The 26,009-nt window shown below is 40.6% G+C and overlaps 1 protein-coding gene and 1 pseudogene across 2 annotated transcripts in view; both read left to right on the top strand.

Moving 5' to 3' along the window:
* GRIA3 (glutamate receptor, ionotropic, AMPA 3) overlaps nt 1-26,009 on the top strand; it is a 428,954-nt gene that overhangs the window by 241,288 nt on the left and 161,657 nt on the right. The gene's annotated exons all lie outside the window — the stretch shown is intronic.
* LOC102846887 lies at nt 2,918-3,207 on the top strand (annotated as a pseudogene).

The following is a 26,009-nucleotide window of genomic DNA, read 5'->3' as shown; positions in this document are numbered from 1 at the left end:
TCTCAGGGGTTCTACCAGTCTCTGTCAGAACAGTATACATGATCATTTCCTTTTTTAAAATAATATTTTTATTTTATACTCATTTCCTTACAAAGTTCATATACATTGTTTTTTACACAGGATCTTTCCAATTTCCTTTACCCATCCCTCTCTCCACTCATCATATTGTGCGACCCTATGCAGATGACACAACCTTGCTTGCTAAAACTGAGACTGACCTGAAACTCTTGCAGCAGAAGGTCAAGGACTGTAGTCTTTAATATGGATTGAAGCTCAACATCAAGAAGACAAAGATTCTCACCACTGGGCCAATCGGCAGCACCATGATAGATGGAGAAGAGATTGAGGTTGTTAACAATGACAGCTTGCTCGACACCACAATCAACACTCTTAACACCAGCAGTCAGGAAATCAAAAGATGCATTGCATTAGGTAAATCTGCTGTCAGGTACATCTCCTGAATACTGAAGAACAATGATGTCAGTCTGAAGACTAAGGTGTGCCTGATCCAGGCCATAGTCTTTGCAATTACTTGCTATGCATCAGAAATCTGGACAATGTCTAGGTATGATAGAAAGAGAATTGATGCCTCTGAGCTGTAGTGCTGGAGATGAGTATTGAATACACCATGGACTGCTAGGAGAACAAACAGGTTCATCCTGAAGAGGGTGAAACCAGGCTGCTCCTTGGAGGCAATGATTCTGAAGCTCCGTCTGACATACTTTGGGCATGTTGCCAGAAAGGACCAGTCCTTGGAGAGGGACATCATGCTTGGAAGAGTGGAGGGACAGTGCAAAAGAGGAAGACCCTAAATGAGATGGATTGACTCAGTGACTGGGGTAATGAGGGTAGGTGTGTCAGAGACAATAAGTTTGGGACAGGATAAAGCAGGTTTCAGAGCTGTTGTACATAGGGTAGCTATGAGTCACAAGAGATTTGATGACACATAACAACAACAACAACCTCATAAAGATGGTTCTTCTTAAGTTCAGCCTAATGTCCTCCAGGCCCTAAGTGAGTGAGGCTTTGTACTTGCAATAAGAGCCTTCATCACATTAAGTGAATTTGACAGTCACTGGCAGCTTTAAATAAAATTGTTACCTAAACTGCAGAGGTATTTATCCTCAGAATTAGTAACAGAAATAAGTATTCTATATCTAGGGCTTTTATCTTCTACTTCTTAAAGAAGATGGCCTGGTTCCCTGGTCATACTTCACACTTGACTGGCTACCCTCATTTTGTGACTATTTAGAAACAAATTCTCTTTGGGAAAATACAGATTTGAAAAACTCATTCAATATCATTACTTTAAAACAGCAAGGCTCTTGTTTCTTTCAGATAATAGAAGTTTTGGTCCCAAAAAAGAAGTGCTTTTGCTCAACCTTGAGGCCTCCCCTTTCATTTTTGTTTTCTATTATGATATCTCACTTTTTGCTTCATTATTTGCGATGAGATTCTGGCATTTTATTTTAAAGATCAACACAAACTCTATGTATGCAAACAAATATATTCATATTTGCATGTTGGAGGGGGTGAAACCAAGATTCTCCCTGGAAGCTAGGATTTTGAAGCTCCATCTCACATATTTTGGGCATGTGAGCAGGAGGGACCAGTCCTTGGAGAAGGACATCATGCTTGGAAGGGTGGAGGGATTGTGCAGGAGAGGGAGACCCCAGATGAGATGGGCTGATACAGTAACTGGGGCAATGGGAGTTGGTGTGTTGGAATGAGTGAGACTGGGTCCAGGACAGGGCAGACTCTAGAGCTGCTGTACGTTGTTGCTATGCATCACAGGTGACTTGATGGCACATAACAACAACAACTCTTGACCTACAAAATAGAGAGCCCTGGTGGCCTAATGGTAAGAAGTTGCACTGAAATCCTAAAGGTACATGCTTCAAAACTAGCAGCTGCTCCACAGCAGAAGGATCAGCAATCTTCTCCTAGGTGATTAACTGCCTCTGAAAACCCACTGGAGGGTAAGCTATGGAACATTTCCAACTCAACTGCAAACAACAACACATATAACCACATACATAACAAAATCACATAAAGAGCACAGACAAAGAACATTCTAAGATATATCCAAAGAACTCACAAGAGTAGGCTTACTGAGCCAAGAGACTTGGGATCATAGTCTTAGGTAACAACTTAGTTAACTAGTATAAAAGAATTCATAAAGACAATGTGATATACATTCTAGTTTGCTGAATCATATATAGGTCTTAAAAACTATTTGTTGTTGATGATGATTGCCTTTGAGTCAAACACGACTCATAGTGACCCCAGGAACAAAAAGCCTAAAGCCCCTCTACAACTATCAACATTTATTAAAGTTCATAGAGTTTCTGGAGGCATGTTATTTAGGAAGTAGTATCTTATTGTTGTTATGTGCCATTGAATCACCTGTGATATATAGTACAGCAGCTCTGAGCCCTTCCCTGTCCCGAGCCAGTCTCACTAATTCCAACACACCCACTCCCACTACCCAGTTACTGTATCAATCTGTCTCATCTGGGTTCTTCCTCTCCTGTGCTGTCCATCCACCCTTCCGAGCATGATGTCCTTCTCCAAGGACCTATCTCTCCTGGCCACATGCCCAAAGTGGCGAAAAAAACTAAGATAAAACTATTGTTCTCTATGCCATCTATAACAAAAGAGAATGATGAACATCAAATGTCCAAAGAAAAAAAAAATGTCCAAAGAAGAAACTAGTCCATTGGACTAACAGTTCACATGAACCACAACTTCTTCTAACCTGAGACCACAAGAAACAGAAGGTGTCTGGATATTGCTAAAATGATTCTGATCAAGAACATAAGAGAAGGGTCTAGATAGAATGGGATAAAAATACAGAGTAAAGGGCAAATTACTTTAAAAAGATCAGGCTTTTCAAGCAGATAGGGCTTCCGCAAACATGGTCAATGTTGCCAAAACTTGCCTTTCTGCAAAGTGTGGCAAGCACCAACCCCACAAAGTGACACAGTACAAGAAGGGCCAGGGAAAGTGGTGTTATGGTAGGAAGCAGAGTGGCTATGTCAAGCAGACCAAGCCAATTTTTCGGGAAAAGGCAAAAACTACAGAGTATGTTAAGACTCAAATGTGTTGAGCTAAACTGCAGACCTAAACAAATGTTGGGTATCAAAGATGCAAGCACTTTGAACTGAGGGAGATAAGAAGAAAAAGGGCCAAGTCATCCTGTTCTAAGCTCCATCTTATTTTATCAAGAAACTAAATTCTTCTATTATCAATATTTTTATCATTCATATGCATTGTGTTTTAAGTATGCACACTCTGTTCCGTACAATCCTTCATTTACCTTATATTTCATTCATTTATATTGTGGGGGGGTTTTCCTCTCCATTAAAATTATCCCACCAACAGCTACTTTCATGAAAGCATGAAATCCAAGCTACTTCATGCCTAATATCCTCCTTTTGGATAGCCAAATGCTGATTTGCCCATCCCTATCAAACTAGCACTCTGAGGGAACAAGCATGTCCCTTTTGCTCAAGGATCCTCTGTTCAACTTGGAAACTTGGAGCATCTGCATCCATAAGCGACGTCCAGTCCAGAGCAAGGTGTCAGGTTACAGCACTCAACCCTAGTTCACTGCAAGGACCATCTTCTCTTCATCTGTTTGGGTTCTGGTCAACTCATCCCTAGCCATCTGTGGCTAGGTTTAAATGGGAGTCAGCTGCAAGCTCAAGAGTCCACACTTCTCCCTGAGTCCCCTACCCCTGACATGGGTCCAAGGCAAGTCAGCCAACCAGGGGTCCTCACAACTCCCTTCTCCTCACCCTTCCCTGCTCATCCACACATCTGTAAATGATAGGAAGGCAGTGAAGAAGGAACATGTCCAAGATCAGTCTGCTTCTTCACTGAACAATGATCTCAACCCTCTATCCTGTGCCATCATCATCTCTGGCACCCTTGACCCAATTGCTGCAGTCACTGTGTCAATCCATCTCATTAAGGGACTTCTCTCCTCTTCCACATTTCCAACTATGATGTCCCTATGCAAGGAATAGCCTCTCCTAGCAATAAGTTAGTGCATCAAAGTTTTGCTATTCTTGCCTTTAAGGAGCACTGTGACTGCACATTTTCCAAGACATATCTGTTCTTTTTTGGTAGTCCATGCAATGCATATTCAGTACTTTACCCAACATCACAGCTCTAAAGTATCAAGTCTTCTTCTGTTAATCATTATTTATTGTTCATCTCTCAGATGCACAGCAAGTAATTGAAAAGCCCATGGCCTAAATCAGGCACACCTTAGTCCTCAAACTGGCATCACTGCTCCTCAATAATTTGGAGAGGTCTCTAACTGCAGACTTTCCCAGTGCAAATTGTCTCCTGTCTCCTGACTGCTCATATCAAGGATGCTGATTGTGGATTCAAGTAAGATGAAGTAGTTGACAATTTCAGTCTTTTCCTTCATCTTTCAGGGTATTGCCTATTGATCCGGTATTTTGTTTTCTTAACATTGAGATGCAGTCTTTATTGAGGGAAACTAATAGATTAGCTTATTTAAAAAAAAAAAACCACCAAAAACAAACTCATCAACAACACAATATCACTTGTAATTAATGTTCTCCTTTAAACGATTAACTCTGTGAGCCCAAAGAGCCAATAGTTAACCAACAGAAGGGGGGTGGGAAGACAAGAAGAAGAAAGGAATTCCTATTAATAAGGCCTTCTGGTAAAACCTAAGGTTTCATTGCTCATCACGAGTCCATAATGCTACCTCTTACACTCATATCCATTTTTGTACCCCTACTCAAATTCCCTGTGCACATAATATCCTATAATAAATTACAGTATAGTTTATTAAATCAAAATACCCTGTCTTCTTTCCATTAACACCAACATTTATGATTCAGACCAATGTCTTATTCCAAAATTATATACAAGAATCAATTCAAATGGAAAAATGAAACTAATGCAAATACTCCTTTGGTCTATTGTTAATCCCATCAATTAAACCAAGTGCAAAATCAGATGCCATTTTTTTTTAATTCAAAGAGAGAAAGCATTAACCAAATGTTTTTTATTCCTCCACATGGAGGAGCCAGTCTTTGGGGGGGGGGGAATCATGCTTGGAAAGGTCAGAGAAAAAGAGGAAGACCTTCAATGAGATGGATTGACACAGTGACTGTAACAATGAGATCTAGTTGCAGTATAACAATGGGATGGTGCAGTATAGGGTTAGGTTCAGATCTGTTGTTCATAGGGTCACTATGAGTCAAAGTTAATTCAATGATATATAATAAAAAAACACATGCAATAAAATATCATTTCAGTTGGCATGGGGTAGGGGTATCCTGATGCCTGGTCCTTTGCATGCTCCTTAATATGTGAGCACCCTAATTAAGCCTTTTGCAGGCACTGAGAGGTTGACAAAGTACTAGGGATTAGAATTACTAGCTCGTAAACATTAATGATTTTTTAAAAACTATCATCCTGCTTTATTAGGAAATTTCCCTAGAATAAAAGCAATAAAAAAAATATAGCAATTAGAAGGTTCATCACACAGCTGCATGATTACAAGAGCCCTGTCCTAGATTGTAACAGATGCTGTAACAAATGGTTTCATGAGGGTTGTAAGAAGCACAGTTTACAATAGCACCACAAAAGCTAGTTATTGTTCAAGCTTACATTGCCTCACAAGCCTTATTCTTAAAATAATTTAAACCTCTGGGTTTCCCTACAGAGAGGCACCAAGCAAATTCAAAATGAGAAAGCCCTGAACCCAATGCTGTAGAATTGATTCTGGCTTACAGTAACTCTATAGAACAGAGAAAATCTGCTCCGTAAGGTTTTTAAGGCTGTAATCTTTACAAAAGCTGACTGCCACATGGATTTGAACGATAAACCTTTTAGTCAGCAGCTTAACCATTGCACCATCAAGGCTTCTGAAATTTGAGCAACAACAAAAAGTAAAGTGTAAAGAGAGAAAAACATTAATTCACATCCAAGTCTGGACTTCAATGATACCAATTGTGGGGAAAAGCCCTCCTGAACCAGTTAGATGCCATTGTTACCACTTAGTGACCTGATCTTTCCAGTAGTTGGAGCAGCTTGCCTTCAGTCCAGGTTTGATAAGGTCAACCTGTCTCTGCTCAAAGACAATGACAAATGGACATGTGAAGGGCAGGCACCATTCAATAGACCAAGGCCAGAACTTGTGAGATTAGTGACAATTTGTGATAAATCATGAGGTGGACCTAAAGTGAAAGAGCTTAGTATTCAAACATCACTAACCAATCTCTCTCCAAATTTTGTTTTCAATATAGCTACCAAAGAGTCTCCCAAGTATACAGATACTACTACCATCGACAAAGAATAGCTATTGGCCAAACATCTGGAATATTCCAGAGGGAGGCCAAAGATTAGATAGCTGGCTGAGTTCTATCCCACGACGTCACTAGGAGAGTGAGCGGTTATACTGACACTGTAGTGACAGTGTGACACTGTCAGAGGACATAACACCAAAATGGTGGTTTATAAAGTCTTTGTGCAGTGTTTCAGCGACATGTACTGTCTTTATAAAAAATATTCCTGTTGTTATTTAAAACAACAAAAACATACTTAAAACACTATGCTAATTTACTCTTTGAACCTTCTTAGGAGTTCTGGTTAGAGTTGACATTACTACCTAATTGCAACTATGCTTTGAATCCCATGGTCTCATCTGCATATGGTACAGAAATGTGCTTTTATGTTGCTGCTGCTGTTTTTATAATCACTGAATCTGTCAAGTTTTCTGATCTTTTTAACTACAGTATTGTGGTAAGTAGTCTTTGGGAGCCAATATCAATTACTGTTTTTGAGAATGAAGTAGAAATTAGAGAAAAGAAGGAGGAAAATTTAAAAAAAATAGACTTTCAACCAATTACTAATAATGCTGTGACTAATAATGTCTTAATTTGATATAAAAGGTTTTTTAAATTTTATTGTTAGTATTCATATAATCTAAGATTAGCAATTTACAACAATATTTATCACATTATTGCATTATTAAACTCTATAACAAACATTACTGCAGATTCTATGAGGGAGTTCTAGTGGTATAGTCCATGGTAAACTGGTCTGCTTATTTAAAGACTGCACCTCTCTGGTGGCTCAAATCCACCATGGGGTCCATGGGATAGACCTGGACAATCTCCCCGCAGGGGATTTACCGGCTTGGCAATCCGAGGGTGGATCAGCTTTGAATTGGATCTTACTCCAGGACATCATTGAGTTGAGTTGTTGAGTTGAAGGATTCTGTGAGGTCTAATATAGAAGGAGGTCCATGAGGGAGGGTGATACCATCAGTTACCACACTTAGGTGACACCAACTCTAGTGATGCCACTGGTTCTATTTCAGGATCACTGTGTGTGACCTTACAAAGCTATCTCCCCTTTTATCATCTCAGCAACTTCAGCCACAAAATACCAAAATTCTACCCAGCCTTACCGGGTTGATAGTAGGATGAATCAGACAGTTTCAAGTATTCTAAGATCCTCAGAGAAGACAAATGGATAAATACCAACTTTCATAATTAGAGTCTCTTTACCTCATTTCTTAAAGGAAAGAAGATCAATAAGGAAATGTGACCACTGAATATGAATAATTCAAAAAGTATCTAAGCTCCAATTCTAATCTGAGGCAGATCTTGAGAGACAAACTGACCTGGTAGAAGAGTTCTCTGGAGTACCTTCTCCCAGTTGGCTAAAGTGTTCAGAACCTGTTCCCCAATCATTTGGAAGTTTTATGTGTGTCCATGACAGTATGATGTCTCATTACTATGATTATATTTAAGGTTTAGATTTGTGATTATAGTTTCATAGACTAATCAGGTTTGGCCTACCATAGTCGGGTTATCAGTTGCCCTTAACTTGGTTCCTCATCAAAGTGGCTGCATGTGTTTCAGAATAGACTTGAACTCTTCTGAAGATAGAGTACCAAGACTTTCTAAACTGTGGTGTCTCTGGATGGATTCTAACAACTTACTTTTTATTCAGTAGCTTAGTGTTTCATCATTTGCACCTCCAGGACCATGAAAAAAATAATAAGTGTATTATGTTCAGTCTTAAGTGACTTAGCTTAAATTGCTTACATGTCTTTAACTGTTCCAATAGAGGTAGTCCTAGCTCTAGGTATGTTGTTATATGCCTTCGAGTTAGAATCAGCACAGCTCTGGTGGTCTAGTAGTAGAAGGCTTTGCTGCAATTTGCTCCTTGGGAGAAGGATGGGCAATCCTCTCATGTGTAATTTACTGCCTCTGAAAACCCACTGGAGGGTCAGCTATGAATTTGTTTTGACTCACCAGCAAGCACACAACAAGAACAATACAGCTGAGCCTCCAGTGGGTTTTAAGAGACTGTAAATCCCACAGGAGGAGACTACTCATATTTCTCCCAGAGCATGGCTGGTGGATTCAAACTGCCTGTCTTTGGGTTGGCAGCACAACTTCACACCACTGGACCACCAGAACTGCCTCCTCTAGTTATAGCTGGGCTATAGTTAGGGACAGAAGCAGGAAGAGTAGCTCTCTTTTAGAATGCAGCACTGGCTGAAAAATGTGCCAGTCAATCATGAGAATTGTTGTTGTTGTTGCTGTGTACCATAGAGTCAGAACAGACCCATAGCCACCCTCTGGCAGGTTTTCAGAGGCAGTAATTGCACTGCTAGGAGAACAAACAAGTTTGTCCTGGAGAGGATAAAGCCAGGCTGCTTCTTGGAGGCAAGAATTCTGAAGCTTCGTCTGATACACTTTGGACATGTTGTAAGGAGCAATTAGTTCTTGGAGAGGGACGTCATGCTTGGGAGGTTGGAGGGACAGCATAGGAGGGGAAGACCCTCTATGAGATGGATTGATTCAGTGACTGGGGTAATCAGAATGGGTGTATCTGAGACAGTGTGATTGGCATAGGACAGAGCAGAGTTTAGGGCTGTTGTACATAGGGTCGCTATGAGTCATAGGTGACTTGAAGGCCCATAACAACAACAATTGCACAGGAGATTTCCCATTCTTCTCCCGTGAAGCAGCTGGTGGCCTCGAACTGCGTGCCTTTGGGATTGCAGCACAGCTTCATGCCACTAGGCCACCAAAGCTCCCCAATTGGATAACTGGATGACACCATTTGCAAACTAGAACCTTGAAATATCACGATACAGAAAACACACATATTTACAGACGTGAATAGGAGGGAAGAACCAGAAAAGAGAGGGACTTCAAGAATACTATCTTAGATTAAGACCTAAGGATCCAGGGATATTGAAGCAATGGACTAGGCAATAAAAGAGGATACTATCAAAAGTTTCTTAATGGCCACTTGTAAGTTCCTTGCCATCACTGCTGTCTCTTCAACTGCTGAGAGTCCTTTTCACTTCTCCTGACCTATTTCAAACTGCTGCTTGTGCTTGAGAACCTCCTACTCAATAAGTTGCTCCTCCTCTCTGTTCCCTAGCCAATATAAAATCAATTGTTGCTTGACAGATTGCTTTGTTGCAGATTTCTCTAAGGCCCAAAGGAAAGAAACATACCTTATTTTTACATGTGTTAACTTAATTTCAGCCTCACCCGCTCAAGCACAGCGCAATCCTTCAAATTCTGACTCCAGCCCCGTCGCCATTTGGTGTCCATGGCAACCGCCACCAAGTCGCTCTGAGAGGTGCAAGGAGTGGCATGAAAGTGCATCTCCCAACAGAGCAGGGAGCTCTTTGGCATTAGCCACATCAATAACAGGTGGCAGCAGGCCCAGCCCTGAATCTTCAGGCATTCAGTTTCATCAGGGAGCAGAATGTTTGTTGTTCATCTCTCCTCTCTAAAAGAATTATAGGCTACTGCTCACATCCAAATTGTCGAAATTAAAGTACTTAGCGCTTAATATTGGAATTAAGTCAGAGGAGAGGTTTTGCCTCAAAAAGCTTCTCAATGTTACATTGTTGTTGTTATGTGTCATCAAGTCACCTGTGACTCATAGCGACCCTATGTACAACAACCCTAAACTCTGCTGTATCCCTGGCCAGTCTTATTTTCTCTGACACATCTACCTCCATAACCCCATTCACTGAATCAATTCATCTCATTAAGAGTCTTCTTCTCTTGCATTACCCCTCCAAACTCCCAAGCAGGATGTCCCTCTCCAAGAACTGGTCCCCACTTGCAACATGCCCAAAATATGTCAGAAGAAGCTTCAGCATCATTGCTTCCAAGGACCAGCCTGGTTTCACCCTCTCCAGGACAAACCTGTTTGTTCTCCTAGCAGTCCATGGTATATTTAATACTCTTCTCCAACACCACAGATCAAAGGCATCAATTCTCTTTCTCTCATCCCTAGTCACTGTCCAACTCTCTGATGCATAGCACGTAATTGCAATACTTCTCCAGTAACTTTGTCGAAAACACCAACCTGTTATCTAAACCAGGACCAAGGAACTTGAAGCTCACAAAGGACACTCATTGACAATGGAGAGATTCTGACTCCTGGCAACTCCATATGCTACAGAGAAGAGCTGCACCACAGGGATTTTTATCCCACTGTTACTGCGTTCGCTCTGACTCATAGCAACCATCCACTGGGTCTCTAAGGCTGTATGTCTTTATGTGAGGAGCTCCCTCAAAGCTGCTGGGAGATTTGAATAGATCTGTACACACTACCTCTCCAGGGCTCTTAAGGTCAAGGATATACTGTTTGCATCAACCAGGAACCACCAAAAAAAAAGGATATGAAATTCACTTTCTTTCATAGATCTTACCACTCAGTAGCCTGTAACATATGCTTTAACTTTCTTAACCTGTGTCAAGAACAAGTTAATTCCATGCCATCAAAGAACATCTTATAAAGAAAAAGGGCAACCCTAACTAATAATAGTCCAGGATTTATGAGCCACTAATAGAAGGTATGGTTTCCCCAAATATAGAGAAACTGCTCCATCTGCAAACTGTTTTCATGAGTTCCATATTATGTGCTGTGTTCAGAGCTGAGCTGAAAAGTCATCAAGGGGAGATGAATTTCCCTTTACTGTACTCCAGAGAGGGAAGGGTTGATTCTGTTTGCAATCTCATTACGACAGAACACAACTTACCCAACAAAGAATTTTTGCATAAAGAGGACTAGCTCAGGCATCCCCTTTTGTGGAAACTGTAAAGGACCCCATTACTTAGGTGTCCTCTTCATAGACTCGATATAAATAGGGACAATATTTGAGGCAGGAAAAACAAGTGCATAGCTTTCTCTGTCTTCATAAATGCATGGGGGGAAAAGGGAAGGAAAAGCTCTTGTACAATCCTTTCCGGCAGATTTTCTGAAATATAAGGAGCTGGCTTTAAGTCTTTCTTGAAAGCAAGACTACATTCCCATTTGTGCTGCCTACTGCCTGCAGTCCCAGATAAGCACTAGTAAAAAATGGGGGGGGGGGCGTAGCGGGAAGTGGAAAACAAAGAAGACCTGGTTCTAGCCTTCAAGGAGCTCATGGTATAGTGGGGAAGCAGCCAAGTAAGCAGATGATCACAGTTTAGTGTGACACATGCAGTGACAGAGGCGAACACAGAGCATCACAGGAATGCAGAAGTATGTCTCGGATCAGGCAAGGCATTTCAGAATTATTTGATTGAGTGGAGTTTTCAAGGACGAACACAAGTGGGTCTAGTGTGGTGAAAGAGGATAGGGATTTATATCTGCACAGGTCCTGTGCAGGAGTCCCAAGTACTTTGCTAGAAACTGAAAGACTAGTGGTTCAAGTCCACCCAGGAGTAGTTGAGAAAGGTATGGCAATCTACTTCCAAAATATCACAGCCACTGAAAACCCTAGGGAGTTCTGTTCTGCTCAGATATGCATGCAGTCGCAGTGCATCTGGAGTGACTAAGTGGTAACTGGTAAAATAAGCCGCATTTACTTGGCAGGGTGAATAAGTAGTGCCAATTAGGAAATTAAGAACAACTCAGATGTTACAAAACAGAATGGTAGAAACCTGATACCAATGAGAATATGTGCTATGTTGGCCAGAATGTAATTCGACCTTTCTTTATGACCTTTTGACCTTCTTCCCTAAATGGAATGTTCACAGTAGCATTGCAAGAACATGTAATCTGAAGTAAGAAGGTTCTGCTTAGGGAATAAACGATGCTTTATTTTATAAAGTTGCACTGCCAACCCAAAGGTAGACTTTTGAATCCAGCAACTGCTCTGAGGGAAAAAGATGGGCAGTCTCGTCCTGTGTGATTTGCAGCCTCTGAAAACCTGCTGGAGGGTCAGCTATGAGTGACATCCACCTAAACTGCAATAAGGGGTTTGGTTCATTTTACAGAGAAGAAACTGAAATGCTGAGGAAAAGTAGCATACATAGTGGCCACATAAACAGTGGATGATAAAGTAGGATTCAAACCTAGATACGACTCCAATGTCCATACAACCAACAAATACATTGATACATTGATTGAACAAACATCTACATATGAGTTTCCCTGAATGGAGCACCTGTCTGTCCCCTGATCCACTTCACATTCACCAGTACCAACAGCCACTGAGTTGCTCTCAACACATTGCAACTCCATGCTATCAGATTAGAGTTTTCAGGCCAAAGGGTTTTCCGTGGTTGTGATCTTATGGAAGTTTGCCAAGAATTTCTTCTGAGGTGTTTCTGGTTGTATCTGAAGCACCAAGTTTTTGGTTTGTGCTGAGTCATGAGTGCCTGGAATTAGCATTGAAGATCATCTCTTCATAGGAAAGCACATTGTTATAATTCCTGTTTTGTGCTGTTGAGTTGCCCCATAACTCTTGCCAACCCAAACCCAATGGGATCAGATCCAGTCAGCCTTCACTGACTTCAGAGATGAGAGATTTTTCTTCCATTTTCTTAGAATCTCCATTGAAATCTGTTCAGAATCAAATGCCTCCACTGACACATTGTTTGTTGTTTATGTTGTATACCACTTCATTGAAACTAACCCAGAGCTGACCTTACAGAAGTAGTAAATTGCATAGAAGTTGATTGCCCATCTTTCTCTCATGCAGTACCTGGTGGATTAGAACAACATACCTCTGCATTGGCAACGCAGTTCTATACCACTAAGTCATATCATATGGCTGCAGATGTGATGGACAGGCCAAGAAACAAACTTAAGTTTCCTTCCTATATGGAAATTGATAATTACATCACTATAAATACATGCTAGCCCAGAAAGATATCATTTGACATCCTTATCACTTTTCATCTTTCTTCACTGTACTTGGAATTCTTTCCTTTCTTATCATCCAAACACTCATTCAATGTCTGCTAACAGGGCACTGTACTGAATGCTGTACAGGCTAACAAGTACAAAACTGGGCCCTGCAGAATACATGCGTGATGTTAAATTGAGGCACAGATAACAAGTGAGACCATACTGGAAGTCACAGGAGGACATCATCTCTAGACAACTGAACTAGAATACAGGCTTCATGAGGGCAGGGGTACTTTTTGTTTGTTTGTGAATAAAATTTTTATTTTATACTGATTTACTTACAAAGTTCATATAAATTGTTCTTCATACCCCTCCCTCCACCCATCAAATTGTGCAACCCTATGCTTACTCACCCCGACCCCTTGGATCCTCATAAAAGTTGTACCAGTTACCTTTCTATTTCTACAATAATTGTCTTATCCAGTGTTTATCCTTTTGAGACTGAGTTAGTTCACTCAACATAATACTCTCCAATCCCTCTCAAGTTAGGTGATGATTTTCAAAATCATTGCTCCTGAGTGCTGTGTAATATTCCATTGTGTGAATGTACCATAATTTTTCAATCCATTCAACTGTGCTTGGACACTTGAGCTATTTCCATGTTCTTGCAATAGTGACTAACTAAAACTGCTGTGAACATTGGTGTACAAGTCTCTGTTTGTGCCTCAGCTGTCATTATCTCAGGGTATATTCCAAGCAGTGGGCTAGCTGAGTCATATGGAATTTCTTTGTTCAGCTTTTTGAGGAAGCGCCAAAGTGCCTTCCAGCATGATTGTACCATTTTACAATCCCACCAACAGTGTGTAAGAGTTCCTATCTTGCCACATTCTCTCCAACATTCATTACTTTCTGTCCTGTTGAACTTTGGAGGGCAGGGCTTTTTATGTTTTGCTTACTGCTGTATCCCCACTACCTAAAATAGCCAGGCACCCAACGGTCAATAAATATTTGTTGAATTAAATAACTTCATTATTTGGGGGAAGGGGTGTCCAGATATTTATCATTTGGAGAATAATTCAAACCCTATATGCACTTTTATTGTTTGGCTTTCCCTAATGGTGCACAACAGGCACTCCTCAGAGAGAGATCTAGAAATGACTGCTCAGCTTATAACTTAAACCTTTGCAATATTCCAGTAAAGTTGTGTCCTCTGCTGCTTCCTGCTATGTGTAGGTGTTCTCGCACAGTGAAGGGTATTTTAAGGCCAGGGTTTTTTTTTTATCTGTTTATTTCTTCATTTTTACCTCAAGCTCTTTTCAGCGAAGGACACAGCCCTTAGGTAACAATGCAGTTCTGGGAGATGGAGTGCCATTATTTGCTTGACTTATCTAACAAAACAGAAAACAGATTTTGATTTAAAGCAAGTGCCTTTCATGAGTTTTGGTTGGTACTGAAAGATAAACAGTTGTGATTACCATCAGTAAGTATAGGTTGTAAATCACTATTTGGGATGCTTGGATTCCATTAAGGAGGGCACAAATGGGCATCAGAATATAAGTCTGTTTAAAAGGCAGAATCAGGGAAAAAAAGTTTAAAATGCAGTCATTTTGTGTATCCCCCAAGTGACCAAATTCTTAGTCTTGTAATGCTTTGTCCTGAGCTCTAATTTATTTTTAAGATAGTTCACCTTTTACGTAGTAAAAATTCTTATTACTTTTGACTTCCAGGATTAGAGAAAATATAAGTCATTAGAATAGATCAGATCACCAAAGGGAAACTCATACATTAATATAAAAAGGAAAGTACCGGTGGGGGGGAAGGAAAGTATGGCGGTAAAGACCCTCTGCTCTCACTTCCTCGTGGTACCACAGTGCTGTGCCAGCACCTAACCTCAAATGAAAGATTTATATTGACGTGAATGGAGAATTATCTTGTATTAGAAATTTAAAAAATGTTAAAGTGATGAAGTCTCTATCTTCCGTCAAAATCCCACAAAGTCAACATCATTTTTCAGTCCTGTGAGCAAGCTTCCGAAGGAATTAGACACTGTATACACTTAAACAAGCCATCTGGGAAGTGAGAGTGAATTGTGATTGGCTCCTAACATAAAGGTTGGTCATTTAAGCCCACTCAGTGACACCACTGGCCGTTTTGGTGTCAGTGTGTTTTACTGTGATATACTTTGTGTTGCTAAGATGCTGGAAGATATGCCACTTAGCATTTCAAATACAAGTAGGATCACTCATAATCAACAGGTTTCACTTGAGTTTCTAGACTAAGGTAGATGAGAAAACTGGACTGGCCATGCACTTCTGAAATAATGTGACCTCAAACACCCCAAGGATAGTAGTAGAACATTGTCCACTATAATATCAGAAGATGAGACTCTCAGGTTGGAAGGCACTAAAAATACAACAAGGAAAGGGCTGAAAACTCAAAGCAGTGTCTACCTTAATGATGTACTTTGAGGGAAGCTTTCAACTAATGGAGGACCTTCACTTTCTAATGTGACATAGTTCAAAATGAGGAGAAACCACTACAGACATCCATTAATAAATGGAATGTGGAATATATGAAGTATGAATCTAAGAAAACTGAAAGTTTTTCTATCTGCAGAAGACTAAAGGAAGATCCACACCTCACTCCATACACAAAAACCAACTCAAGGTGGATCATGTACCTAGAACTAAAACCAAGGACTTTAAACTTCATTAAAGAAAAGTTTGGAAGAACTCTAGAAGTCCTAATCCACAACATAAACAGTCTTCCAAGCATCCTGAAAAATCTACAACCAGGAGAAGATAAAATAGATGAATGGGACTTTCTAAGAATCAAATGTCTATGCACATCCAAAAACTTCTCCAACAGGGTAAAAAGGGAAGCCACAGACTGGGAAAAAGTATTTGGTAGTGACATATCAGATAAGGGACTTATATCTAGAATTTGTAAAATACTTGAGCATCACAACAAGATAAAGGTAAATAATCCAATAGAAAAATGGGCACAGGATATGAACAGACACTTCACCAAAGAAGACATTCAGATGGCCCACAAGCACATGAAGAGATGTTCGAAATCCCTAGCTCTAAGAGAGATGCAAATCAAGACAACTATGAGATATCATCTCACCCCAGTCAGAATAGCAAAATTTAACAGAACAGCAAACAACAAATTCTGGCGAGGTTGCAGAGAGGCTGGAACTCTTCTTCACTGTTGGTGGAAGTGTAAAATGGTGCAACCACTGTGAAAGGCAGTGTGGTGTGTTCTCAAAAAGTTACAAATAGAAATACAATTTGACCCAGCAAGTCCACTACTGGGAATAGACCCCGAAGAGACCATATCTGCCACCCAAGCAGATATATGCACACCCATGTTTATCGCGGCTTTGTTCACAATAGCAAGGAGTTGGAAATAGCCCAAGAGCCAATCAACAAACGAATGGATGGAGAAGCTGTGATATAGTCACACAATGGAGTACTGCACTGCATTGAAAAACAAGGAACTCATGCAATATTATTCAAAATGGGTGACCCTGGAGGACATTATGCTGAGTGAAATATCTCCATCACAAAAGGACAAATACTGCATAGTGCCACTGTTGTAAAACGGGACTGACATCGGGGTCGGGGGGGACTGAGAAAGATGGGATAAATAAGATATACTGCATTGAAACAGATGAGGGAGAAAACTGTTTAAAAGGGATATGTGATTAGGTATTATTGTCATGACAGGAGTCCGGAATGAAGGCTACATATTGGAGTGGACTTGGGGGAAGGGACTGTATAACAATGAAAGAATTTTACTTTTCAAAGAGAAGAGTGTACACAGTGGTACACAGGGAGAAAAGTACAACAATGAATGAATGGAAATCCAAAGTCGCTGTAAATTTTCATTAAAATTAATAATAATAATAAAAAACAAACAAATAAAAGGCCAGACTAAATGAAATAAATAAAAAATAAGCTACTCTCTTAATATCTCTAAAAGGACAGCAATAACTTGTTAAAGGTCCTCTTCCAAATGTGCTAAAATTCTAAAGAAAAAAAGAAGACAAAATATGTTTACCAATCTTTTTTTTTCTTTTCTTTTCTACCAGTTTCTTTACAAAATTCAAATACATTGTTTTCAAGAATAAATTATTTCCATTTCCCTCATAAATTCCCCACCCATAAATTGCAAAACCTCATGGTTAATTCCCCCCCCGCCACACACACACACACACACACACACACACACACACACACACATCCACATCCCTCTGCTTCCAACCTCTCCCATCCCTCTTGGATCCTTATATTCATTCTACAATAATGGTTTTATAAAATATTTATCCTTGTGGGACTGAATTCACTCAGCAAAATGCTCTCCAGTCCCTCCCAAGTTAGGTAATAATTTACAAAATCATTGCTCCTGAGATCTGTAGAGTATTCCACTGTGTGACTGTACCATAGTTTTTCGATCCATTCATTTGTGGTTGGACATTTGGGTTGTTCCCAGGTTCTTATTATGGTTAATTATGCTGCTATGAACATTGGTGTACAAATACAAAAAAAAATCCCGAAAGTTTTCAAAATTAAAATGAGGAATAAAGCTTATATTCTAAGCTGAAAAGGATTGTTATTGGCCATTTTTACGAGACAATTGTATGGTCTACTGTGCCAGGAATGACAAATTGAACAGGAATGATGTTGCTTTTATCATCAAAAAGAACTTTCCAAGATCTATCCTGACATATAATGTTGCCAGTGATAAGACAATATCCACACTCACACAAGGAAGACCTGTTAATTATTTTTCCAATTTATGCAGTAGTCACTAAAACCAAAGATGAAGACATTTAAGATGACTCAGTTATAAGAAACTGTGTTGCCAACCTAAAGGCACAAAGTTTGAATCCACTAGCTGCTCCACTGAGAAAGATGGGCAATCTCCTCTCATGCTATTTACTACCTCTGAAAAACCACAGGAGGGTTAGCTATCAGTGGTCCTGATTCAACAGTATATAACAACAGTAACAACTGAGTTTTGCACTCTGAATTTGATCAAAGATGCACTAATAATAACTGATGATTGGAATGCTAAATTTGGTAACAAGATTGAAAGTTGGAAAAGAGGGCTTTCGTGACAGAAATGAGGCCAGGGTCATATGAGAGAATTTTGTACAATCAATAGCTCATTCATCGCAAATACTATTTTAAAAATGCATGAACATACACATGGATCTCACCTGATAGAATACATAAAGATTAAATCGACCACATTTGTGGGAAGAGGTGGTAGAGAAGCATCAGTCAGAGCATGGCTAACAGTTGAACAGATTATCAATTGTTTATATGTGAGTTCAAATTAAAAACTAAAAAAATCCAACCCACATGAACTAATAGACAACTCTGAGTATTTCCAACATGAATTTATAAACCATCTGAAGATTAAATTTTTAAACATTGAGTATTAATGAGGGAAGGCCAGATGAATTGTGAGATGACACCAAGGATATGAAAGAGGAAGAAAGCAAAAGACCATAATGAGGATATAAAAGAAAGAAAATACTAAAGTAGATGTCAGAAGACATTTTGAAACTTGGCCTTGAATGTAGAGAAGCTACAGCAAAAGGAAAAATAATTAAATAAGTTATTGTTGTTGCTAGGTACTCTCAAGTCTAGTACAGCTCATAGCAACCCTATGAACAACAGATCTGAATTCTGTCCTATCCTGTGCCAACCTCACAATCTCTGAGACACTCAAAGTCATTGTGTCAATCCACATGGTGGAGGGTCTTCCTCCCCTTTGTCATCCCCCCAGTGATGTCCTTCTCCAAGGAATAGCCTCTCCTAGAAACATGCCCAAAGTATGTGAGATGAAGCTTTGTCATCCTTGCCTCCAAGGAGCACTCTGGCTGCACCTCCTCCAAGATATATCTATTTGGATTTTTTGGCAGTCCAGGGGGGATAGCCAATACTCTTCTCCAACATTACAGTTTAATGGCATCAATTTTTCTTCTGTCCCCTTTATTCATTATCCAGCTCTCAGTAGCCCAGCATGTGACTGAAATAGGATATCTGATCAAAAGATTATAAAGAATCTTTATAATGAACTGTGCAAAGAACTGTAGTCAAAAAATCAAAAAGGAAAAACATGCTTGACATTCCTCAAGTTAAAAGAACTGAAAACCAAACTCAAGCCTCCAGGTTCCATACTGAAGGATTCTAGGGGCAAAACATTAAAGAAAAAAGAAGCATAAATGGCAGGGTAATGGTGGGCATAGTCCAGTGGTGACTAATTTTATAATACATAATCAGTGGTAATGATTGTATGAAATACAATGTGAAATACCATGTATATGAATTTTGTAAGCAAACCAATATAAAATTTTTTTAAAAAAAGAATATGTAGAATCACTGTACCAAAAAGAGTTGATCAACACTAAAATATTTCAGGAAGTAGTAGAGGATCAAGAACAAATAGTGCTTTAGGAAGAGGTATAGGCTGCACTAAACATACGCCAAAAAATAAAGCTCCAGGAATTGATGAAATACCAAGTAGAGTGATTTCAGTAAACAAATCTAGCTTTGAACATGCTCACTTATTTATGGCAAGAAATTTGGAAGACTTAAACTTGGCCAACTGACAAGAAGAAAATAATAAAGAAACAAAACAAGAAAAAAACATATTTGTGCCCATTCCAAAGAAAGGAAATCCAACAGAATGCTGAAATTCTCAAACAACATCATTAACATCACAAATAAGTAAAATCTTAATGAAGATGATTTAAAAATCACTGGAGCAGTACATCCACAAGGAACTGCCAGAAACATAAACTTGATTCAGAAAAACCATGGATAAGGGAGAGTGTAGCAGACATCATATGGATCCTGGATAAATTCCTCTGTCATCCTTAATCATTGTCCAGCTCTCAAAAAAATAGAAAGCAATTGAGAAGACCATGGCCTGGGATCAGACACACCTTAGTCTCTAGACTAACACTGTTGCTCTTTAGCAATCTAGAAAGGTCCTTGACAGAAGAGTTTCCCAAAGCAATTTATCTTTTGATATCCTGAGTGCTGGTGTTAAGATTTTGGCTCTGAGCAAGATGAAATTGTTAATAACCTCAAGCTTTTCTCCATCTCTCTTGATACTGCCACTTAGCCCAGTGGTAAGGATCATTGTTTTCTTGATGCTGAGATGCAATCCATATTGAGGGACAGCAATATACAATCCATATTGGAATTGTTGTTGTTAGGTATATTGAATCAACTCTGACTCATAGAGGCCCTGTAGGACAAAGCAGAATTTCCTCATACCATTTTCTAGATTATAATTTTTACAGGAGCAGATCTTTCTTCTGCAGAGCTGTTTATTGGATTTGAACAGTCAGTTAGTAGCCCAACATACAACTGTTGCTCCACCAGGGCTCCCTGATATACACCCAGAGTGTTCTTTTAAAAAATGATTAAGTAACTTTCCTCAATAACAATCAGAGTAAGTGCTGTCTGTAGAGCTATCCACATATTTCCAAAGCTTGTTTGCAAATCATCCCCCTTGATCCTCTGAGGCAGAACTCTCAGTTATTTGTGCCACTCAGTAGATGAGGAACAGACCTTAAAAGGGTTAAAAGACAAGGCTATGGTTACAAGTGCTGAATTCTCGTCCTTCATTCCACGAGAGCTAGACCCATCCCATGAGCTACATCTAAAAGGATGCATTTGGAAAGGCAGCACTGGAAGCCTTGTTGTATGCCATTAGCCATGCCCTGCCCCATTCAGCTCCCCAGCCTTTGAAAGGTATGGCTCATAACCTTTACTTTGGGCTTGGGCATTTTTCTTCCCCTTCATCTTTCCCTCAGTTTACTGAAAGAACAATTAAGATCCATCTGGGACTAATTATAGTGATTCTTGAATTTGAACTTGCAGCCATTACCCAATTGAGGTCACTTATTTTAAATTAACTTGCCTGGTCAGAACACAGGTTTGGTTATCTTCAGAGCCCAGTGCAGAGCAGCACCTGCTCACTCAGACTTTTAATTAACTAGCTAAATAACCTGCTTTGTGACAAGCCACCTATGATTTGACGGAGTCATTCATTTGCATTCAGACAAGGATCAAAATACACTGTCAAAGCTGCTGGGACTGACTGAATCCTAGAAACTTTCACACAGTCTCTTGTTCAAGGCTGTGAGCTTCTCCCCTTTGGCTCCCTCTAATTATTTTTCCCGTGCTTTTGTTCAGATTATCCAACATTCATCACAAGTGCAGCTTCCGATTAAACAATGACAACTCATGTCATATGCTGATAGGAAATCGAAAATTGGAGTCATGATCATATGAACCAGGCCCAGAGCTTTGAGAAATAATTAAGGGGAATCAAAGGGAAATTCCCAGGATGCACAGCAACAAAAGAAGCTTTCCAAAGATCCAGGCCACAACTGCTCCCCACTAAGATAATAATACATAATAACGGTAGGTGCTCAATCTCTGTTGAATTGAATTCACTGTGAGAACTGACCATCCCACAACAGTAATAATAGCTCTTATCATTAGCAATTATTATTGCAGCAGCCACCAATTATTGACTGGGCTTTGGAATCAGACAAATCTGAATTAGAGTCGCCATCATTTTCTGCCTGTGAGGCCTGAAGCAAATTACCCAAATTCTCCAGGCCTCAGTCTCCTAGCCTTCAAGACTGAGTGAATAAGCAACAGTTACCCTGATGGGCACCTGTGCAGATCCCATGAAACAAAGTACATAAGGAAATCACCTAACCCAGTGTCTTGTGAGCTCTGGCAACCTAGTGGTAAGGGGCTGTGCTGCCAACCCAAAGACATGCTGTTTGAATCCACTAGCTGATCCATGGCAGAAAGATGGGCAATCTCCTCCCGTGCAATATGCTGCCTCTGAAAGCTCATTGGAAAGTCAGCTATGGGTTTATTCAGACTTGACAGCACATAACAACTGTATCTGGCACACAGCAACTGCTCAGTATGCACCACCACTAAGTCCTTGTTCCCACCTGGCATCATTTCCTGTCTTCTCTCAGCAAGAACAGTTCTGCTCATCGTTCAAAATCTAGTCTAAAATATACTGCCATTCCTTCACTTCCCAGGTGGCACTCTGTTCCCATAAGGATTCGAGCCTCAGAACCCTATGTGTAGTCCTATGCTGCCCCATAGATCATTGCGCATCAGATTCAATGGCACTCAACATCAAGCCCTTCTAGGGGGAAAGGGAATGAAGTCTTCCCTGATTCTATCTCCTGCATGTGAACTTAGCCAGCACTTCTCTCCTGAGCATTTTCTCTACATTTGTGTATTGTTTTAAATGGCATCTTCTTCCACTTCTGCATAAGCAAGCTGAACAACTTTCTGTGGTACCCTACCATTTAAGCCTTTCTTGTTAGAAACATTTATTGAGCACTGCCTTGGTATATGTTGTGGGGCACGTGAGACAGGGCAGAGAAAGAGTAACAACACTGGTTGAAGCCCGTTATACAGATCTCAGACATTCTGCTTGGAATGTTAAATGCATGTCCTTATTTAGGCTTCATGATAACACTTAGAAGTAGGTGTAGTCATGATCTTTGCCTGACAGAGATGGAAACAGATGTAAAGAGGTACAATGGCTTGTGCAAGGTAACTCAGCTAGAAAGAGGAAGGACCGGTGCTCTAGGTCAGGCTGACATCCACACAGTCCTCTCACGTCACCAGTATGCTCTGCTGCCTGCATCACAGGGATGTTCTTATGAACCACAATGATAAATGTCAAAGCAAACTGTAAATTGCCATAGATGTGGCATAAGGGCTATTGCCATTCTAGCAGATGCTGTTGGTGCGCCACTCAGATCTTCTTGGCATTTGCCTTTTTCATACATGCTGTTCTCTACTTGAGGACTTTCTCTCAGCCTAAGTGGGGCAAGTCAGAAGTGCTGAGGGGATTAGTGCCCCTGCCAGGGGTTTTTCCCCTGGGTGAATGGAGTTGGGTAACAAAGGCCCCCATCCTGTACCGTCAGGTGGAACAACCCCAAAGTGTGGTTCACACCATCCTCTGAGGTCCCCAGGGCTACCTGCTCATAAATGCACCTGTGCTGGCTTTTCTTCCCTCCCACACGGTCTTACTTCCCTACTCCTCTACCAAATGCTTCGTGGAATCACCTCCCGTTTGAACTTAAGTCTGTTAGCTGTCATCAAATTGGCCAGCCACGTCATGGGCTCCTTATGCACAGCGGGACAAAATGCTACCTGACCTTGCACCATCCCCATGATCAGTTGTAAATAGAAATGCCATGACCGCCAGGGTTTCCATTGGCTGGCTTTCAAAAGTAGATTGCAAAGACTTTCTTCTTCCTCTCTCTCTTAGTCTAGAAAATTCACTGAAACCTGTTCAACATCATAGATACATGAAAGCCACCACTGGCAGATTTGATAGTAGCTATGGATGATGGGCTTGGCTGGGAACTGAACCCAGGTCTCCCACATGGAAGGCAAACACCCTATAACTAAATCCACCCCATGCCCTCCTCTCACTTCAACTGCTGCTCCTCAAATCTTTGTTTCTGAGTCTGACACTGTGGAAGCCTTCCATAGACCATGAACCTTTCGACAGTTCACCCTATGCCTCCCTTCCCAGGAGTCTGGGTTGGCATCCCCATGCTGCCCCCTGCTTGTTTATCATCCATTCAATATCTCCCTTCTCACCTATTTCACGAGGATCCTACTTTTCATGAGGGTCCTACGTTTAGCTTTCAAACATGAATTTGTTATCAGACGGACAATGATTCTTAAATTTCTGTGTGCATCAGAATTGCCTAGGTTAACGTGCAGATTTCATGCATTTGAGAAACCGACTCTGGATAGTTCTAGAGCCTGGACTTCAAAAAAAATGTAGACTGTGTTCCTTAATATTCTCTCCACCCTATGCCTCTGTGGATTCAAGTGAGAAGACCTTGTTCCAAGAATGAAGTGTGGGCAGGCCATGGTCAAGGTCTGTTGTTCTTGTCAGAGTAGAACAGCCCAAGATGCCTGGGCAACATTGCACAGCGCAGACACACTCCCCCTCCCCTTACCAATAAATTGCTCTTCTTTCTGCCCGCTCTCAATCCTCATCTGCCCTGTTGCAGAAACACTGTAATGACTGCACATGCTCAATTAGGTCATGGAACCTAGGTTAAAACCACCCCACCCCACAGCACACACTTTCCAGTCAGAGTTGAATTTACAGTTCCAATCAATGCTGGGAGGGAGAAAAGGAGGGAAAGAAGGAAGAAAGGAAGGAGGAGGCATAGAAAGTAAGTTACTTTGTTGTTCATTTACTCCCCTGGCTTCTTGTCCTTTTTTACTCTCAAAACAAATACTCAAACTCTAAGTGCAAACCTCAGATCCCTCCTTCCATCTCTAACACAGTGCTAAGCAGAAACCCAAATACTCTTCATGGATGCCTTTCCATATTCCCTACTCTGTTGTTGTTGTTGTCAGGTGCCATCTAGCCCTTGTCAGGTGCTGACTCATAGTGATCCTATGAAAAACAAATCTGAATCCTTTCCCATCCTGTGCCATCCTCACCATCCCTGATAACACTTGAGCCCATTGCTGGAGTCACTGTGTCAATCCATCTCATTGGGAGTCTTCCTCTCTTTCACTGAACCTCCACTTTTCCAAGCATGATGTCCCTCTCCAGGGAACAGCTTCTCTTACCAACATGCGCAAAGTATCTGAGATTTCATCATCTTTGCCTCCAAGGAGCACTCTGGCTGCACCTTCTCCAAGACATATCTGTTTGTTCTTTTGGAAACCCGTTGGATATTCAGCACTGCTCTTCCATACCACAGTACAAAGCCGGAATTAAGTGCAACGTGGTCTTCAAACTGACATGATTGCACCTTAAACATTTGGAAAGGTCCCTGACTACAGCCTTTCCCAGTGCCATATGCTTCCTGGTCTCCTGACTGCTGGCACCAAGAATATTGATTGTGGATCCAAGTAAGATGAAGTTGTTGACAGTCTCTATCATTTCTCTGTCTATCATGATGTTAACCTGCCGATTCAGTGGTGAGGATTTTTGTTTCCGTGACACTGAGATGCAGTCTATATTGAAGGCTGCCACGTTTAACCTTTTGCAGCAAGTGCTTTAAGTCCTCCTCACTTTCAGCAAGGAAAGTTGTGTCATCTGCAAAAGGAAGGTTATTGATGAGTCTCCTCCCTCCAATTCTGATGCCACATTCTTCTTCATAGTGTTCAGCTTCTTGACCAACTGCTCAGCATATAGATTTAAGAGGAATGGAGAAAGAACACAACTCTGATGCACACTTTTCCTAATTTTAAACCATCTCATGTTCCCTTCCTTGAGCTTAAGAGCTTAAGATATGCTAAGTGAGTTCAGCCCTTTTGATTTTCTGACCCCAACTCCTTGCACATTTCATTGTAATATTTTGCTTTGTCATCCTGTGGTGCCTTTTGAAATATTCTATTCAACTCTTTAGTATCTTGAATTCTTCCTTGTGCTTTGGCATCCCTGAACTCCAGTGCAATTCTCAGAGTCTCTTCTGACATCCATTTTGGTCTTCGCTTCCTCTTCTATCTTTGCTATGACCATTTGCACTCTTCCTGGATGATACCCTTGATATCCTCCCACAACTCATCTGGCCTTCGCTCGTTAGTGTTCAAAGCCTCAAACCTGTTCCTGCTTTGAAGGCTGCTTTGAAGGAAATGGCAAAAAATAAGGCTCCAGGAATAGATGGTATACCAATTGACATATTTCAGCTAACAGATGCTGCCCTGGACATGCTCACCAAGTTGTGCCAAGAAATCTGGAGAACAACCACTTGGCCAACTGACTGGAAGAGATCTATATTTGTTCCCATC

This window comes from Elephantulus edwardii, unplaced genomic scaffold (assembly GCF_000299155.1).
Source record: "Elephantulus edwardii isolate Elephantulus edwardi_28Jun2011 unplaced genomic scaffold, EleEdw1.0 scaffold00040, whole genome shotgun sequence".
Lineage (NCBI taxonomy): Eukaryota > Metazoa > Chordata > Mammalia > Macroscelidea > Macroscelididae > Elephantulus > Elephantulus edwardii.
The sequence above is the reverse complement of the archived record's forward strand: the minus strand, read 5'-3'. Positions and strand labels throughout refer to the sequence as shown.